The sequence below is a fragment of the Triticum urartu genome, chromosome 4 (genome assembly GCF_003073215.2).
Source record: "Triticum urartu cultivar G1812 chromosome 4, Tu2.1, whole genome shotgun sequence".
In the NCBI taxonomy this organism is placed as follows: domain Eukaryota; kingdom Viridiplantae; phylum Streptophyta; class Magnoliopsida; order Poales; family Poaceae; genus Triticum; species Triticum urartu.
In genome coordinates, this window is record NC_053025.1 from 408,884,786 (window position 1) to 408,904,505 (window position 19,720).

Consider the following 19,720-nt stretch of genomic DNA (forward strand, 5'->3'; position numbering starts at 1 on the left):
CACCCACCATAACCGGGGACTCCCTGATATTTTCCGCGCCCTGGCTTCGACCATGGTTTTTTCCAGCAAGGACGGCCCAAAGAATGTCATGCAACTGCGTCTCCGGCCCGCCCAGGACGAAAAGCCCATTTTCTATCATGATATTTTGTCATAGAAGTAGGACCCCACCACATCTATGATGATACCAGGTTTTGTCACAATTATCGTCATAGAAGTGACATAGGTATGACAGAAAAAAATTCCGTCCGACCCAAAATGTCACGAATGTGTCTTTTTTTAGTGCGGCATGATGTCCACAATCTCCTTCATGAATCTCTCATAGAATCTCACGGCCTTCCTCAGGAGAAACACAACATTGAAACACCCCTATAACACTACAGCGATGCAGCTCTCCATTGACAATAGTCATTGACTTAGACCACCGTGTTATCTGCCTGGCCAAAGTTTCATCTTCAGGTAACTCGCCCCGGGTCATATAAGCCAAATATGGAATTGTCCAATCAGGAATAACATGAAGAGCCGCCACCAATTGCGCCTTCGGGTCAGGAATAGCAAGATCCTCCTCCGTAGGCAGTTTGACTAGAGGGTTATGCAAAATATCTAGGAAAACATTAGGTGGCACCGGCTTATGTTGGGACCCTAGCCTGCTCAAAGCATCAGCCGCCTCATTTTTCCTGCGATCAAGATGTTCCACTTGATAGCCTTTGAAATAACCAGCAATAGCATCAACTTCTCGGTGGTAAGCAGCCATGAGTGGGTCTTTAGAATCCCAAGTGTGTGAAACCTGCTGAGCCACCAAATCCGAGTCACCAAAGCACCTCGTCCGGCTTAGATTCATCTCCTTAGGCATCCGAAGACCATGGAATAAGGCTTCATACTTAGTTGCATTGTTAGTACAAGGGAACATCGACCTTAAAACATAACAAAATTAATCATCTCATGGGGAATTCAAAATAACTCCAGCCCCCGAGCCTTCCAACTGCCTGGATCCATCAAAGTGAATAGTCCAATATGTGCTATCCGACTTCTCCTCAGGCATCAGCAGCTCTATCCAATCGTTGTTGAAATCCACAAGTGCTTGAGATTTGATGGCTGTGCGAGGCGTATATTTCAAACCATGGGGTCCAATCTCAATGGCCCACTTGGCTACCCGACCTATGGCCTCTCTGTTTTGAATAATATCCCATAAGGGAGAAGAACTAACCACAGTGATGGGATGACCAAGGAACTATTGCTTGAGCTTTTGACTAACCATGAACACCCCATATACCAGCTTCTGCCAATGCGGATACCTCTGCTTGGATTCAATGAGCACCTCACTAATATAATAAAACGGCCTCTGAACCAGATGTTCCTTGCTTACTTCCTTCCTTTCCACCACAATCGCCACACTGATGGCTCGGCTATTGGCAGCCACATATAACAACAAGGGATCCTTATCAATAGGAGCGGCAAGGATCGGCGGCTCAGCTAACTGTTTCTTCAGGGCTTCAAATGCCTGATCAGCGGCATCACTCCAGACAAAGTGATATGTTTTCTTGATCATCTGGTACAGAGGGATAGCTTTTTCTCCCAACCGGCTTAAGGCCGCAATACGACCCGCCAAAGGCTGAACATCAATAATGCTTGCCGGTTTATCCAAAGAAGTAATAGCCTTGATTTTCTCTGCGTTAGCTTCAATGCCTTGTTCAGAAACAAAAAAACTCAAGAGCTTGCCTGCTGGCACACCAAAAATACACTTGGTCGGGTTAAGCATCATCTTGTAAACCCAGAGATTGTGAAAGTTCTCTTTCAAATCATCTATCAGGGTTTCCTTCTTCCTGGATTTCACAATAATATCATCCACATAAGCATGAACATTGCGTCCAATCTGACCTAGAAGGCAATTTTGAACACACCGCTGGTAAGTCGCCTGGGCACTCTTGAGCCCAAAGGGCATAGACACATAGCAGAAGGCTCCAAAAGGAGTGATGAAGGTTGTCTTCTCCTGGTCCTTAACTGCCATCTTGATCCGATGATACCCATAATAAGCATCCAAAAAACTCAAACGCTCACAAAGCGTCGTAGCATCAACAACCTTATCAATACGAGTGAGAGCGAAAGGATCAGTCGGACATGCCTTATTAAGGACGTGTAATCCTCACACATGCACCAAGTACCATTTTTCTTAAGCACCAACACCGAGTTAGCCAACCTTTCAGGATGAATAACTTCAACAATGAACCGAGCTGCCAAGAGCCGGGCCACTTCTTCACCAATGGCCTTACATCTCTCCTCATTAAAGTGATGAAGGAATTGCTTGACCGGTTAAAACTTTGGATCAATACTGAGAGTGTGCTCAGCGAGTTCCCTTGGTACACCTGGCATACCTGAAGGCTTCCACGCAAAGATGTCCAGGTTCTCACGAATGAACTCGATGAGCGTGCTTTCCTATTTCGGATCCAGATTAACATTGATACTAAACTGTTTAGATGAATCGCCAGGAACAAAATTAACCACCTTAGTGTCATCTCCCGACTTAAACTTCAACAGAGGGTCATGCTCTGTGTCGGATCGTGGGTTCTGGCAAACCCTTGAGGTTTGATACTTGGGGTGCGCACGAAGATCTCTCTCTCTCTCTCGCTCACTCTCGCAACGATCTCTAGGCCTAGCTCGCCGAACCCAAGAAAAAAGAGACACGAGAGTTATACTGGTTCGGGCCACCGTTGTGGTGTAATACCCTACATCAGTGTGGTGTGGTGGATTGCCTCGTGGGCTGAGGATGAACTAGTACAAAGGATGAACATCCTCCTGAGGACATGTGTTCTTGAGCTCGGTGAGCTTGTGTGTGTAAGGATGGTCTCGATGATCCCTCCCCTGCTAAGGTGGTGCCTAGTCCTATTTATAGAGGCCCTGGTCCTCTTCCCAAATGTTTAGGCAGGAAGGGATCCCACAACGGCCAATTTTGAAGGGAGAAAACTAGTACAAGTTATCCTAACAAAAGGTTGTCTTCGCCTACCAAAGACTCTGGTGGTGACACCGCCGTGGGCTCCGTGGTGACCTCCGTTTTGCCGTCCTGCTGGTCTTGGTCTTGTTGCAACGATATGGAAACCTTTGACTGACACCTCGGGACTCCTCGCCTACGCCTGCCCCTTTAGCACCAAAGGGGAAACTAGCACCCTGCGCCTGCTGGCGCCTCGCTGGCCTTGGTAGTCATGGCTCACGTCACGTGAACCTCACGAGGTGCCCCTTGCATAGATATATCTGCTCCTTGGGAGATAGCCTAGGGAGGCCGCCCCGAAGGAGGTCTTGGTGCCGTATGCCTCACGAGGCTTGGCCCCTCGCGAGGGTCTTGAGTGGTTGCTGGTTAAGATGGGCCATACCAGGCCGCTGGATGAGCCATGCCCTGGGCCGCAGGCAGGCAACTCTGGGTACCCCTATTCCCAAGACGCCGATAGTAGCCCCCGGGCCCAAGGCGTGCTCGGACCTGGTTTAGAGGCGGAGCCAAGGGGCAAGTCCGGAGCACCACGAGCCCCAATAGCCCGTGACCTTGATTGATGCGTGGCGATTGATAGGTCGTGGGCGTCTCCGCTTCCCCATGATGCCTCGACAACTGCCCTATTTGACGAGACCCTCCTATATGTAGAAGAAAATTATCATTTCCTTAGATCATGGAGGTCGGCGGTTGGCCTCCCTCTGGCTATAAATGAGGGGAGGGTCGAAGCCCCCATTGCACATCTCTTCCTCCATTCCGCCTTCTTCTTCTTCCTCCTTGCTGCGACACCCATGGCGCTGACAAAGAGGTTCATGGCTGCGGAGAAGGGGAGGTACGCTAGGAGGGGCCTGACTCTCCGCCGCCCAAGCGGGGTTGTGGCCGCCCCTGAAAGCACGCCGTGACTCCTGTCGGCCATTCGGGGGCGCGGGCGGACTTCCTCGGGGTATGGTGCCCTTGCTGGCAGCCACAGGAGCATGCCCTCGCGTGGAGGGAGCCGCCCAAGATGCGGTAGTCCTGTCCATGAAGGGAGGCGCGCCATGGTTGCCCAACCTCCCCGGCCACGCTTCCACTCGGCAGAGCTCTGTCGGAGTTCCTCGTGTGGTCGGAGAACTAGGCCGGCACCTGGCTTTAGCTTCCGCGCTCCTTCGCCTTTGAGCTGCCGGCCTTGGGTCCCGGCGGCCTCTGGCTGCAGGCCGACGATTGCTGCAGCAAGGCTTTGTGGGTCGCGGTGGAGGTCTGCGGCGCGGGAAACATAGCCCTAGCCCCTGGCTGGCAGACATTTTCCCGTGCGCGCGGCTTGGGCAGGCAGTGCACCCTCCACTTCAAATACGACGGGGCCGCAACCCTCTTATTGAGGGTGTTCAGGCAAGATGGTCACCGCGTCGGGTGCTCCCCTGAAGACGGCGAGGGCAACAAAGTACTCGGCCTTGGCGACGGTCACGAGGAGGACGAGGGCGGCCTTGCCCCCGGCGACGGCCGCGGCTCGTTCGGCGATGGCACCTCCTCCTCCGATGAGAGCTCTAGTAGTGGCGGCTACGACCAGCCGCCACGTCGTCGGGCTCGCTTTGAGGATGGTGGCAGGTCGTCTCGTCACCGCGCCCTGAAGAAGCATGAGGAGGGCTCCGGCCGAGTCCGGGGGGCCGATCCCCGCAAGCATCTGCGCTGTAGGAGCCACTTTTGCCCGTCTTTTCCTTTCCTAATGTATTGCAAGAAGAAGTATGGGGCCCCGCGGGGGCGTGTGATGAACTGCAATGCTTATGCTGCTTAGTGCCATGAACTTCAAAGGCTAACTTAGTCGAATGCGCCCAAGGTAGTCTCTTGTCTCATGAGGGCCTTCTGCCACCTGGTGAGCCCTCCTTGTTGCTGGCTCGGGAGTCGTTGTCCTCGGGAGGCGTCACAGAGCTGCAGAAATCACTAAGACGTCCGTCAGGTGCCTTGCCCTTCCTTGCGCGAGGCCTCATGACCGTGGCCCAGCGCACCATGTCGTGGTACCCGTGGGGCATGGACTTGTGAGGGGGTGCGCCAACCGCGAGCTCAATCAAGAGTGCCTCATGAAGGTCGGGGAAGCCGGAACTCTGGAGCGACAGGGTTTTGGCGAGGTGTGTTCTTGGCCTGGCGAGCGCACATGCCTGCCCAGCCCCCGCGTGAGGCACGAGATGGAGAGCGTTGGGCAACTGCCGCCCTCCCTGGCACAAAACAAAAAACCAAGCGAGGATGGAGGGAAAAGAAAGGGTTCAACCGAGCAATCGAGAAACGCCGAAACTCCAAATTCCATAAAAAGGGGCAAACCAACTACAGAAAGAAAATGGACAGCCACGTCCGGCACCTAATCTAGTCTTCTCACCAGCGTGGAGCTAAGTGCTGCCACCAGGACGTGGGAGGGAGCCCTCGCGGCCTGAGGGCGGCACACCGGAGACTCCGGGGCATGTACAGCCCCACTATTATTACGTGAGAGTGTCACGAGTGGAGACCTTCGTAAGCACTAGGCCTTGCCTCATGGGTAGAACTTCCGGAGGTGCTGGATGTTCCAGGCGTTCTGGATGGGGATCCCGTCCTGTGTCTCCAGGCGCGTGGCGCCAGGCCTGGAGACACAGGCAATCCTAAACGGTCCCTCCCACATGGGTGAGAGCTTGTGCAGCCCTTCCCTAGAGAGCACCCGCCTCAGGACGAGATTGCCCACGTCGAGCGTCCTGGCGCGGACGCTGCGATAGTGGTACCGTCGCAGCGCCTACTGGTACCTTGCTGCCCGGAGCGAGGCTTCATGGTGGCATTCCTCCCCCAGCACAAGGTCCACCCCTCGGATGGTCTCTTGCTGCGTGTCATCAAACACCAGGACCCGTGCGGAGCGATGTCTGACCTCGTGTGGGAGAACCGCTTTTGCTTCGTAGATGAGGAAGAACATAGTCTTGCCTGTTGGCTTGGTGGTGGTGGTGCAGATGGACCACATCACAGACTGGAGCTCGTCGTGCCAGCCCTTGCCGCAGGCCTCGAGCTTCTTCTTGAAGGTCCTGGTCTTGAGGCCTCTCAAGACCTCCACGTTGGCGCGCTCGGCTTGGCCGTTGCTCCTGGGGTGTGCTACGAAGCGTAGCAAATGTGCGTTCCAACGTTAGCACAATATGTCTTGAAGAGATTGCTAGTGAACTGTGAGCCCTTATCGGTGATGATGCGGTTAGGGACCCCAAACCGGCTCACTAGGCCTTTGATGAACTTATCTGCCGACCCGGCTAGGATGGTGCGGACGACTTCCACCTGCGCCCATTTGGTGAACTTGTCGATGGCGACGTAGAGGTAGCGGTAGCCCCCTGGCGCTCGAGGAAATGGACCCAAGATATCCAGCCCCCAGACCGCAAACGGCCACAAGAGTGGGATGGTCTGGAGGCCCTAAGCAGGCTGCTGGATTTGCTTGGCATGGAACTAGCAAGCCTTGCAGGATTACACCAGCTCGGTTGCATCGCTAAGTGCAGTGGGCTAGTAGAATCTGCTACAGAACGCCTTGCCGACCAGGGTGTGCGACGACGAGTGATGCTCGCAGTCCCCGCCGTGTATGTCAGATAGCAGCCCGCCCCCTTCTTCCTAGAGATGCATCACAAAGAAACATCATTGGGTCATTTCATGTACAACTCACCATCCTGGATGCAATACGCCGTAGCTTGCCGGGCCACGTGCTCCGCTTCCTCTTCTTTCCCCCGCAGCAGGTACACCTTGAATTCTTCACTCCAGCACCCCTCATGAGTTTCAAGCGCAAGGAGCAGGCGTGTGGGGCCACAGGCGGGAGCTCCCGAGGTTGGTGGTGGTGGGAGCTCCTCTCGAGACGACGTAGGCTCCGCAGCTGGAGGGGCCGTTGAAGGATTAAAGAGTCGCTCCTCGAAGACGCCAGGCACCTGGGGCTGTCGCCTTGATGCCCGCTTTGCGATATCGTCCACTTGTTTGTTTGTGCCACGGGGCACATGCTGTAGTTCTAGGCCCAGGAATTGTTTCTGCATTTTGCGTACCTCCGCAAGGTATGCCTCGATGTGCTTGTCCGTTAGTTCGTATACCTTGTTGGAGAAGTTGACAAGGAGCTAAGAGTCGCCCTTGATGGTGGAGTGCTTCACCCCCAAGGCTGTCGCAACCTTGAGGCCGGCGATCAAACCTTCGTACTCCGCGATGTTGTTGGAGACCTTCTCGCCCCGCTGGAAGCAGAGTTGTACTGCGTAGTAGAGCTTGTCTTGAGTGGGCGAGATGAGCACGGCTCCAGCCCCCGCGCCCTGGCGCGTGAAAGCACCGTCGAAGTTGTCACATTCCTAGCTCCTGGTAATGCACTAGGCTAGCTTCATGTGTGCATCATGTTTAAATTTTCCTAAAGTTGAAATGGGGATGTTCAAACCCTAGCACCAAATGAAATCCAATTAGGATCACAATGAAATATTTTCAATGATCCCAAAATGCCCTTTGGAAATCTTCATCATTTCTGATAAAGGAAAAAACCTCTGCCAAAAATGATAAACATATTTCTAGGTCATTTTTGGATTTTTGAATTAACTCATATTGTATTTGAATTGGGGAATTTAAATCCTATAAATATTTTAAATGCTCTAATAATTCTGAAACTAGTTGAGGGATGTTGGGAATAATTTAAACAGTGCCCACAAATATTTCCAGGATTTCTGGAAATGCTCTGGCATTTTTAATAAAGCACAAACAAATTGCAGAAAATAGAAAACAGAAAACAATAGAAAGGTGAGAGAGAGGAACCTCACCTGGGCTTACCTGGCGGCCAAGTGGCTGGCCCAGCCCACCACCGCAGCCCCTCTATCGCCTTCCTCCTCGCGCCAGTAGGCAGGGGCGCGTGCCCGGCACGCGCAGCCACACGCCGGCCACCTCCTCCCCCTGGACATCTCTCGCAGCGCCACGCCACCCCATGGAACTCTCTCACTCTCTCCTGACCTCTTACCCCTCCTGTGCTCTCTCTCCCTCTCTGCCCGAGTGGAGCTCGCCGCCGCCGTACGTCGTAGACGCAGCCTCTGTGCTCCCCTCGCCTCCTCGATGTGTCCACGGGCATCACCACGCCTCCCTCGTCCTCTCCGTCCAGCCACGCCTCGCCGGAGGCCCTGCATTGACGCCATCTTCATCATCTTCGTCGCCGGCCGCCGGAGATCCCTGTCACCACCCCGCTAGCTCCGGTGCTTCCCTGAGCACACCAAGGCCACCTCTGCACTCGCCGTGAGCTCCTCTACCGATCCGCCCTCCTCCCATGTCCATTAGCTCATCGTAGACCTTGTTTCCGTCGAGACCGAGACCTCACCAGCGCTGGACTTGTCGCCGTCGTCGTTTTGGTTCGCCTCCGTCCAAACCGAGCGCGTCACTGCACTCAGTGCACTGCCAGGCGCCCGTAGCACCCACCAGCTCCTCCTCCCATGCACCGTAGCGCCGAAACCGTCGTTGCCCCAACTCCGGCCGCCACCTAGGAGCTCGCCGTCGTCAGCTCCGGCCACCATAGGCCCGGCCTCCACCACCACTCGATGCGTGCCTGCAAGAGCTCTCCAACGAGCCCAAGAATGGCCACGTCCGTGCCCTGTGGGCGTTTTCCGAGCCGCGCCGCTGTCTCGGGCCTCGCGAGCGTCGAGTCGCCGGTGGGTTTGACCCACTTTGACCCCGGCTAGGCCCCGCCCAGAGATTATGACATGTGGGGCCGGCCCTAACTGGATTAGTTAGGTGTTCGTTAGTGCTAATCACCTCTATTAGGTGTTAATCCCCTCGCTAAACTAACCCTGAGCCACTGCCATGTGGGCCCAGCCCTGCTGCCATTTTTGTTAGAATTAGTCTAACCCTAATTAACCTAGTTAACTAACCGAGTCACTGACCTGTGGGCCGCACTGGTCAGGTTTGATCTGGGCTGGCGCCTTTGACCAGCTGACGTCACCCCGACATCATGCTGACGCAGTATTACATGTTCTGTATTTATTGTTATACATGAAATTCCAAAAAATAGCCAAAACTTCTAAAAATCATAGAAAATCAACCGTAACTCCAAATGAAAAAATTTATATATGAAAAATGAACAGAAAAATCTAATCTATCCATCTGTACCATTTTAACGCATGTTAGAACAACTTATAGCCACTGTTCAGGACAAATCATATATATGGCATTTGAATATCCACATATGGAGTTTGAATTTGAATCTCGGATTCAAACCAACTCCATTTAATCCGTTTGTAGCTGCATTAGCTCAAATCACAACATAATGAAATGTCATGATCATGCATCATATTGTGCATTGCATTGATTGTGATTCCTTTTCTATTGCCGGAACTTGTCCCCTCTCGATAGACGTGGTTTCGATGATGTGATCGATGACACCGATGAAGAACTATACTATCTTTAGAAGTGCCAGGCAAGCAAAACCCCCTTGTTCATTCTGACACAATCCCACTCTCTCGCTCCTGCTCTTTTTACGACATTAGGACAATAACGGTTCAACTGTTACATGTTGCGATAGTTGAACCCCCTTTCCTCTGCATGAGTAGGAGTTGTTTTGAGCCTTGATGTGCCTACTCATTCATGCTTGTTTTTCCTGCCTACTACTTCTTAGAGTTGAGTCGGGTCTGATTCGTCGGGAATGAATTGGAATGATGATGAACATGTCCTACTGTGTGTGAGCTAAGTGTGTGAACATGACTTGGTAAAGGTAGAGGGGAGAGGCCATGTAGGAGTACATGGTGGGTTGTCTCATTGAAAGCGTCCTCATGAACTGAGTTTTGTGTTTGTGATCCATGAACAACTACTACCATGCATTGGGCCTGAAACCAATGGACCCTCTCGACTTATTAACTGCCCTTTCCCTCTGTCTAGGAGTTGCAACTAGTTTCTGGTGTTTGTAGGATATGTGTTGGAGGACGTGCGTAGCGCTGACCCTAGGGGTGGGCTATGATGCGGTAGATACACTGTGGCCCGGTGTACCGAGCGCCCGTTTGGTGTCTCGGGAACCCTGCACACATCGTTTGCGGCCGTGAGTGAAACTCCGGACGGATCTCCTCGCGGATGGAACCCGAATAGGCGATAAACCTGGACTAGAGACTTGTGTGGTTAGTCAGGTCGTGGCCGACTCCCTCGCCAGGCTTCCGCTTCAAGGTTGCCGAGATACACGACGTGTACATGGTGGTAAGTGGCTAGAGCATGTGTGAAGATGTACACACCTGCAGGGTTATAAATGTATTCGAATAGCCATGTCCGCGGTAAAGGACTTCTGGGTTACCTATACAGTTCATAGACAAGTGAAAGTGGATACTCTAAAACTCACAAGATAAGTGTTAGTGCTATGGATGGCCTTCTTGTAGGGAGACGAGAGCGGATCCATAGTGGTGTATTGATATGGTGAATATGTGGACTCCTGTGCCACCTCAAAAGAGTTACTTACAGTCGTAGTTCAGGATAGCCACCGAGTCAAAACTGGCTTGCTGCAGTCAACTCCACCACCCCCCTTTATTGATACTGATGCATATGTAGTTCGTTCTGATGTAAGTCTTGCTGGGTACATTTGTACTCACGTTTGCCTATTTTATGTTTTGCAGAGAGACGTCAGTCTCGCTAGTAGTTCCGTGTGGACTTCGACGTTTAGCTTGATACCTCAGCTATGATCTTGTGCCCTCAGCAGGATCTGGTAGATAGGCAGGCTTCTCAGCCTTTTTCATTTGTAGATGTCTGTACTCAGACGTGTTAAGCTTCCGCATGTGCTTTGACTTGTACACTCTGAATGTTGGGTCATGAGACCCATGTTTTTAATATCTCGCTCCTCTGAGCCTAATGAATAAATACTTGAGTCGTAGAGTTATGCTGTGATGCCATGTTGTATTTACACATATCGAGCATATTGTGTGTATGATTGAAATGCTTGGTATGTGTGGGATCCGACAACCTAGCATATTATGGGGAAACGTAGTCTTGTGCTTCCATGAGCCATAGTAGTCCGCTATAGCCCGGTTCACCGGAGTCCTGCTAGCCCAGCACTACTGCTCCGGAACACTTGACTGGCCGGCATGTGATTCACTTCGTTCCTGTGTCTGTCACTTCGGGAAATGTCACGCGGTGACATCCGGAGTCCTGCCTAGCCTGCTACAGCCTGGTTCACCGGAGTCCAGTTAGCCCAGTGCTACAGCCCGGATTCGCTCGCTGCTGACCGACATGCTTGATGTTAATTCATGTATGCCTGTCCCTGTAGGTTAGTGCCACTTTGGGTTCACGACTAGTCATGTCGGCCCGGGTTCTTTGTCATATGGATGCTAGCGACACTATCATATACGTGAGCCAAAAGGCACACAAGGTCCCTGGCCATGGTAAGGCGACACCCATGGGAATACCGTGTGTGAGGCCGCAAAGTGATATGAGGTGTTACTGGCTAGATCGATGTGACTTGGAATCAGGGTCCTGACAGAAGTACATGACCCAGCCATCTGGCGCTTCACTTCCTGGCGAAAGGGATCGGTTCTCGCCCGCTACGAGTTCCGGAGCGTCGGTCCATTCTGCCACGAAGTCGGTGAGGGCCGCTCCCTTGATCACCCTGGTTGTGCTGAACTCCAGCTGGCACCCTCCAGCTTGATGTTCCACTCGGCGACTCTTCCTTCTACATTGGGGCTCCGGAGTACCCTCTTCAGTGGGTAGGCTGAGATGACCTTAATTGGGTGGCCATGGAAATAGTGACGCAACTTGCGTGAGGCCGCCAGGAGCGCGAGCAGGAGGTTCTGCGGCATGGGGTATCGTGCCCTCGCATCCCGTAGAATCATGCTGATGAAGTAGACCGGGTGCTCGATGAGGGCAGGAGCGTCAGTGGAGCCTGCATCCTCCGGAAGTTGTGGCGCCTCCTGAGGTACGAGGGCATCAGGAGCTTGGTTGCCCACCACGGCCTCTGCAGACCTAGAGATGCCATCTTGCGGGGTCTGATCGTCCGAGAGCGTCGTCATGGCCTTAGCAGTTCCATCCTGATGCCACTCTGTCCCGGATGGAGGTTCGTCGTTACATGGCATTTCCTTGGCCTGGCGCTCCTCCCGGACAGCCAACAATGTTGCGCTGGCTGAATGGGGCGTGGCGGCCAGGTAGAGCACCAGGGGCTCGAGGGGTCGAGGCGCGACCATCACCGGAGGGCTGGTCAAATATCTCTTGAGGTCTTGAAACGCCAGGTCGGCCTCTGGGGTCCACTCGAACGGGCCCTTCTTCTTAATCATCAGGAAGAATGGCAGGGCGCATTCTCCCAGTTTGGAGATGAAGCGCCTCAACGACGTCACACAACCCGCGAGCTTCTGCAGTTCCTTGAGAGTTTGGGGCGGGCTCATGTCTTCTATCGCCTTGAACTTCTCCAGGTTTGCCTCAACCCCCCTGTGCGACACGAGGAAACCCAGCAACTTGCCTGACAGGACGCCGAACACCCACTTCTCTGGATTGAGCGGCAGGTCCACCTGTCGCAGGCTGGCGAAAGTTTCGTCCAGGTCTTGTATGAGGGTCCCCGCCTCCCGAGATTTCACCACGATGTTGTCGACGTAGGCCTCAGTGTTCCTCCTGAGCTGCTGGCCCAGGGCGATGTGCATCAGCCGCAAGAAGGTTGCCCCAGCGTTGCGCAGTCCGAATGGCATGTAGGTGTAGTAGTATACCCCGCAAGGGGTCAGGAAGGCCATCTTCTCCACGTCCTCCACCGCCATCTTGGTCAGGTGATAACCCGATAAGGCATCTAGAAAACACAGTAGGTCACATTCGGCGGTGGAGTCAATGATCTGGTCGATGCATGGAAGTGGGAATGGGTCTTGAGGTCAGGCTTTGTTGAGGTTGGTGAAGTCCACGCACATATGTTCCTTCCCACCTTTCTTGGGCACAACAACGGGGTTTGCCAGCCATTCTGGGTATCGGACCTCGCGGATGACGCCCGCAGCCTATAGCTTGCGGGTTTCCTGGACGATGAAAGACTGCTTCTCCGTGGACTGCCATTGTGCCTTCTGGTTCACAGGCGCACATTGGGGCACACCCTTAAGTGATGCTCGATTACTCCCCTTGGAACTCCCACTAGCTGCTTGGGCTCCCAGGCGAATACCTCCTTGTTCGCACGCAAGAACCTCACCAGCGCCTCTTCTTGGTCGGGGTCGAGGTTGGCGCCTATGGTGAAAGTGGCTCCTGAGGCCCCATCTTCCTCAACTGGCACTTGCTTGGTTCCAGCCTGATCTTGAGTGAACAGTTGCTTCTTTTTTGCTGGTGTGTCCCCCTTAGCCCTCGGGGCGGCCTCATCGGCTGGACGTGCCGCCGTGGCGGCTCTGAAGGTGAGATTGAGAGTTGTTAGGGCTTCCTTGGTGTCCCCTGCCATGGTGAGAACGCCGCTGCTCCCCGGCATCTTCATGAGGTTGTAGGATGGATCGGTGATACGTCTCCGTCGTATCTACTTTTCCAAACACTTTTTCCCTTGTTTTGGACTCTAACTTGCATGATTTGAATGGAACTAACCCAGACTGATGCTGTTTTCAGCAGAATTGCCATGGTGTTATTTTTGTGTAGAAATAAAAGTTCTCAGAATGACCTGAAAATAAATGGAGATTATTTTTGGAATATATAAAAAATCCTGGACGAAGAATCCATGTCAGGGGACCCACATCCTGTCCACGAGGGTGGGGGCGCGCCTACCCACCTAGGTGCACCCCCTGCCTCGTGGGCCCCCTGATGCTCCACCAACATCCACCTTGACTCCATATATTCACTTTCGGGGAGAAAAAACTAGAGAGAAGGATTCATCGCAATTTATGATAAGGAGCCGCCGCCAAGCCCTAAACTCTCTCGGGAGGGCTGATCTGGAGTCCGTTCGGGGCTCCGGAGAGGGGAATCCGTCGCCATCGTCATGATCAACCTTCCTCCATCACCAATTTCATGATCCTCACCGCCATGCGTGAGTAATTCCATCGTAGGCTTGCTGGACGATGATGGTTTGGATGAGATTTATCATGTAATCGACTTAGTTTTGTTAGGGTTTGATCCCTAGTATCCACTATGTTCTGAGATTGATGTTGCTATGACTTTGCTATGCTTAATGCTTGTCACTAGGGCCCGAGTGCCATGATTTCATATCTGAACCTATTATGTTTTCATGAATATATGTGAGTTCGTGATCCTATCTTGCAAGTCTATAGTCACCTATTATGTGTTATGATCTGTTAACCCCTAAGTGACAATAATCTGGATACTTACCGGTGATGACCGTAGTTTGAGGAGTTCATGTATTCACTATGTGTTAATGCTTTGGTCCAGTACTCTATTAAAAGGAGGCCTTAATATCCATTAGTTTCCAATAGGACCCCGCTGCCACGGGAGGGTAGGAGAAAAGATGTCATGCAAGTTCTTTTCCATAAGCACGTATGACTATATTTGGAATACACGCCTACATTACATTGATGAACTGGAGCTAGTTCTGTGTCACCCTATCTTATAACTGTTGCATGATTGATCGCATCTGACATAATTCTCCATCACCGATCCAATGCCTACGAGCTTTTCATATATTGATCTTCGTTCATTTACTTTTCCGTTGTTACTGTTACAATCACTATAAAACCAAAACTGCTACCGTTACTTTTGCCACCGTTACCACTACTATCATATTACTTTGCTACTAAATACTTTGCTGCAGATATTAAGTTTCCAGGTGTGGTTGAATTGAAAACTCAGCTGCTAATACTTGAGAATATTCTTTGGCTCCCCTTGTGTCGAATCAATAAATTTGGGTTGAATACTCTACCCTCGAAAACTATTGTGATCCCCTATACTTGTGGGTTATCAAGACTATTTTCTGGCGCCGTTGCCGGGGAGCATAGCTCTATTCTTTGAGTCACTTGGTATTTATATCTGCTTACCACTATGAAGAACTTGAAAGATCAAAGAACCAAGATTTTTCCCTCAACTACGAGGGGAGGTAAGGAACTGCCATCTAGCTCTGCACTTGATTCACCTTCTGTTTTTAGTAAACTTGCGACACGTACACCTGCTATTCATTCTGATATGTCGCATGTTATTGATGATGCCACTTCTGCTTTTCATGATACTTATGATGAAACTACATCTATGCTTGATAATACTGTGCCGCTAGGTGAATTCCTTGATGAACAACTTGCTAGAGCTAGAGAGAATGAAATTATTGAATCTGATAATATTGATGAAAGTGATGATGAAGATTCTCCCCCTAGATATGAATTGCCTGTTGTGCCTGAGGGTTATGTTATGGATGCTTAAAGAAAAGTCTTTGAATGCTAGAATGAAATATGACCCTGCTTTTGCTACTTCACCTATCTTTATTACTGATAAGGATTATGATTTCTCTATCGATCCTGGGTTAATTACTTTGGTTGAATCTGATCCTTTTTATGGCTATGAATCTGAAACTGTTGTGGCACATCTTACTAAATTAAACGATATAGCCACCCTGTTTACACATGATGAGAAAACTCGCTATTACTTTATCCTTAAGTTGTTTTCATTCTCATTAAAGGGTGATGCTAAGACATGGTTTAATTCTCTTGATCCTGGTTGTGTGCGTAGTTCCCAGGATATGATTTATTACTTCTCTGCTAAATATTTCGCCGCTCATAAGAAACAAGCTACCTTAAGGGAAATATATAATTTTGTGCAAATTAAAGAAGAGAGTCTCCCACAAGCTTGGGGGAGGCTTATCCAATTACTTAATGCTTTGCCTGACCATCCTCTCAAGAAAAATGAAATACTTGATATCTTTTATAATGGACTAACCGATGCTCCTAGAAATTACCTGGCTAGTTGTGCTGGTTATGTTTTCAGGGAAAGAACTGTTGATCAAGCTGAATTGCTATTGAATAATATGTTGACTAATGAAAATAATTGGACAATTCCTGAACCAACTCCTAAGCCAACTCCGAAGAAAAGGGGGTATTCTATTTCTCAGTCCTGAAGATATGCAAGAGGCAAAGAAATCAATGAAAGAAAAGGGTATTGAAGCTGAAGATGTTAAGAATTTACCACCTATTGAAGAAATACATGTTCTTGATAACCCGAAACAGGTAGTAAAGGTAAATTCTCTCTATAGATTTGATAAATGTGAAATCCCATTTACTAAGTTCGCTAGCCAATGCTTGGATGAGTTTGATGACTTTATGGTTAAACAAGAAAACTTCAATGCTTATGTAGGTAGACAATTGAAATGCAATGATGATATGCTTGAACACTTAGGAGATTATATGGCTAATGTTAACACTCAAGTAGAACAAGTACTTAAGGCTCAGAATGATTTGCTCAATGAATTAAATAGTAAGAAAAATGATAATGTTGTTAGAGTTATGACTAGAGGGGGTAAACTGACTCAAGAACAAGTACTTAAGGCGCAGAATGATTTGCTCAATGAATTAAATAATAAGAAAAATGATAATGTTGTTAGAGTTATGACTAGAGGGGGTAAACCGACTCAATAACCCTTGTATCCTAAGGGACACCCTAAGAGAATTGAGCAAGATTCTCAGAGAACTAATATTGATGCACCCATGCCTTCTAAGAAGAACAAAAAGAAAAATGATAGGACTTTGCATGTATCTAGTGAACCTGTTGTTAACACACATGAGAATCCCAATGATATTTCTATTTCTGATGCTGAAACACAATCTGGTAATGAACATGGACCTAGTGATAATGTTAATGATGATGTTCATGTTAATGCTCAACCTAGCAATGACAATGATGTAGAGATTGAACCTGCTGTTGATCTTGATAACCCACAATCAAAGAATCAACGTTATGATAAGAGAGACTTTGTTGCTAGGAAACACGATAAAGAAAGAGAACCATGGGTTCAGAAACACATGCCTTTTCCTCCTAAACCATACAAGAAAAAGGATGATGAGGATTTTGAGAGCTTTGCTGAAATTATTAGACCTATCTTTTTGCATATGCGTTTGACTGATATGCTTAAAATGAACCCTTACGCTAAATATAAGAAGGAAATTGTTACTAATAAATGAAAGATACTGGAAGCTGAAATTTCCACCATGCTTGCTAATTATACTTTTAAGGGTGGAATACCAAAGAAACTTGGAGATCTAGGAGTACCAACTATACCATGCTCCATTGAAAGAAACTATGTTAAAACTACTTTATGTGATCTTGGAGCCGGTGTTAGTGTTATGCCTCTCTCTTTATATCGTAGACTTGATTTGAATAAGTTGACACCTACTGAAATATCTTTGCAAATGGCTGACAAATCAACTGCTATACCTATCGGTATTTGTGAGGATGTGCCTGTTGTGGTTACAAATGTTACTATTTTAACGGACTTTGTAATTCTTGATATTCCCGAGGACAATGGTATGTCTATTATTCTTGGAAGACCCTTTTTGAATAATGCAGGGGCTGTTATTGATTGCAACAAAGGCAATGTCACCTTTTATGTTAATGGTAATGAGCATACGGTACACATCCCGAGGAAACAACCTCAAGTCCATAGTATCAATTCTATTGGAAAAATTACAACAATCACTATTGGAGGTTTTGAATTTCCTCTTCCCACTATCAAGAAGAAATATGATATTCTTATTGTTGGGGATGTGCATATCCCCATTGAGGTAACCTAGTGTTATTCGAAATTTCTCCAGTTTCATGTTATTCGAAATGAGTTCGTTAACAAGACCTGATCAACCTTGTTAGTGGATTCCTTTTGATGAGCATGAGATGGATGAAGTTAGAAAGCACAACTCTTTGTACCCTCTTTTTACTTTCTGTTATTTATATTAAATAAAGCAAAAATAGTATTTTCTGTCTGTTTTCTGAATTATCCTTTGCAATAAAAATACCCCGAAAATAAAAGTTCTCCAAAAGCCCTGAAAATTAAATAAGATTTTTTCTAGAATATTTGAGAATATCTGGCACTAAGAACACACCAGGGGGACTCACCACATGCCCACGAGGGTGGAGGGTGCACCTACCCCCCTAGGCGTGCCCCTGCCTCATGGACACCACGTAGGTCCCCTCCACTTATCCTTGCACCCACACACTTCGTATTGCTCCAGAAAAAATCAGTAGCCAGCTCAAACCCGAGTTCTTGCTCATCTTGCTGCCATTTTCGCTCTCCTTGCTCAAATCTCCTCTCACAAAATTGCTTTGGGGGATTGTTCTTTCGTATGTGACTCCTCCAATGGTCCAATTAGTTTTTGTTCTAATGCTTTATTTATTGCAAATTTTTGCTACTTAGGTGACCCTGTTATTGAGCTTGCCCAGCGAATTTATGTGGTCAAAAGTATTTTTAATGCATGATATAGCCTCTAGGCACTTGTAGGAGTAGTTGCTATCAAGTTTGCTGAGTTTGGTTCATTTTTATTTTGAGTCACTAAAAATTTCAGAAATTTTCAGAAAAAGATGAAGAGATTTTTGAGGGGCTCATCGAGCCGAAGCTTAAAGGACAAGCAAAGTGAAGAGAACAAGAAGCCCAAGTATAATCTCCCTCGTACTGCGGAGGTTTGGCCATGTGAATGGCCTTTGTGATGAGTTCTTGAGAGAAGCCGGGATTCATGAAGATTTTTATCATTTGGCTAAGAATGCAGGCCTGACCGCCTTTCTCCACGACCAGCATGAACAGTACCTCTTACTCACCAATATCTTTGTGCAAAATTTTCAGTTCCATGCTAGGAGATCACCACCTTCGGTGGAAAATTATTTATATGATGAGCATAAGGAGATGTCACTTTATGATTTTTGCCGGGTCTGTTTGATACCCTTTGAGGGCAGCATAGAGGAACCACATCGTAATGATGTGGAGGGCTTTATTGATATGATTGATGTAAACGAGGAAAGTTTCCGATGCGAGAATCACTAGCATACATTTTCCTGTTCTACGTTACTTTGCAATATTTGCTAGTAGATGCTTAATTGGTCGCGGGAACTATGGAAACCTTAGTGCACCTGATATTGTTATTTTGCGCCATGCCTTGTTTCAGGATACTACTTTCCGTTTAGGCGCTATTGTTTCTAAACGGTTAAATCTGAACCGTACTAAGGACCCAGTCCTCGGAGGCATCTTTGCCTCGTGCCTTGCTGCACACTTTAACATACCTATCAGGCATTATGAGAAAGAGGAAAAGTTGTTGCCTCCTATTGCTCTAGGTGATAAGAGTATGGTAGCACATGAGTTTATTGTTAAGGATAAGAATAAGACACTCAAATATAAATTGATATTTAACAAAAATTATTGTGAGTTTATTACCTTGCCTGCGCCCTCTTTCTAACATATTTTCAGGCATATACCTTCTTCTGCCAGAGGCCATTCATCCCTACCGGAGCCAGATGTCAGTTGCAGAGCCGGAGCCACCATCTGACCCTCACTGTCAGTCCGTTTATCAGTGGAATCCGGAGGAGATCGCCAGCCAGTGGCAATCTGAGGACCCTTCTCAGTACGATCCCAACTAAGGTTTTGATCCATGGGCATAGACCAACTTAGGCCAAAAGCCTAAGCTTTGGGGAATACATATCTGGCATCGACATTACATTAATGTTCACACACTCATGCCAGTTGTTGGTGCTCATACTTTTTCATTGTATCATCCATGCTAGTTTATTTTTTTTCTCGCTTTCTTCTTGTATGTTTGAAAAACCTTAAGAAAAACCAAAAAAATTAGTTGTATCTTTTAGTTATTTTACTTTCCATGCCTGTAGTAGTAGTAATTAAAAATAAAATCCAAAAATATTTCTCGTTCTTCTTTTGCTTCTTGGGGGCTTTCCCGTGTAAATAGT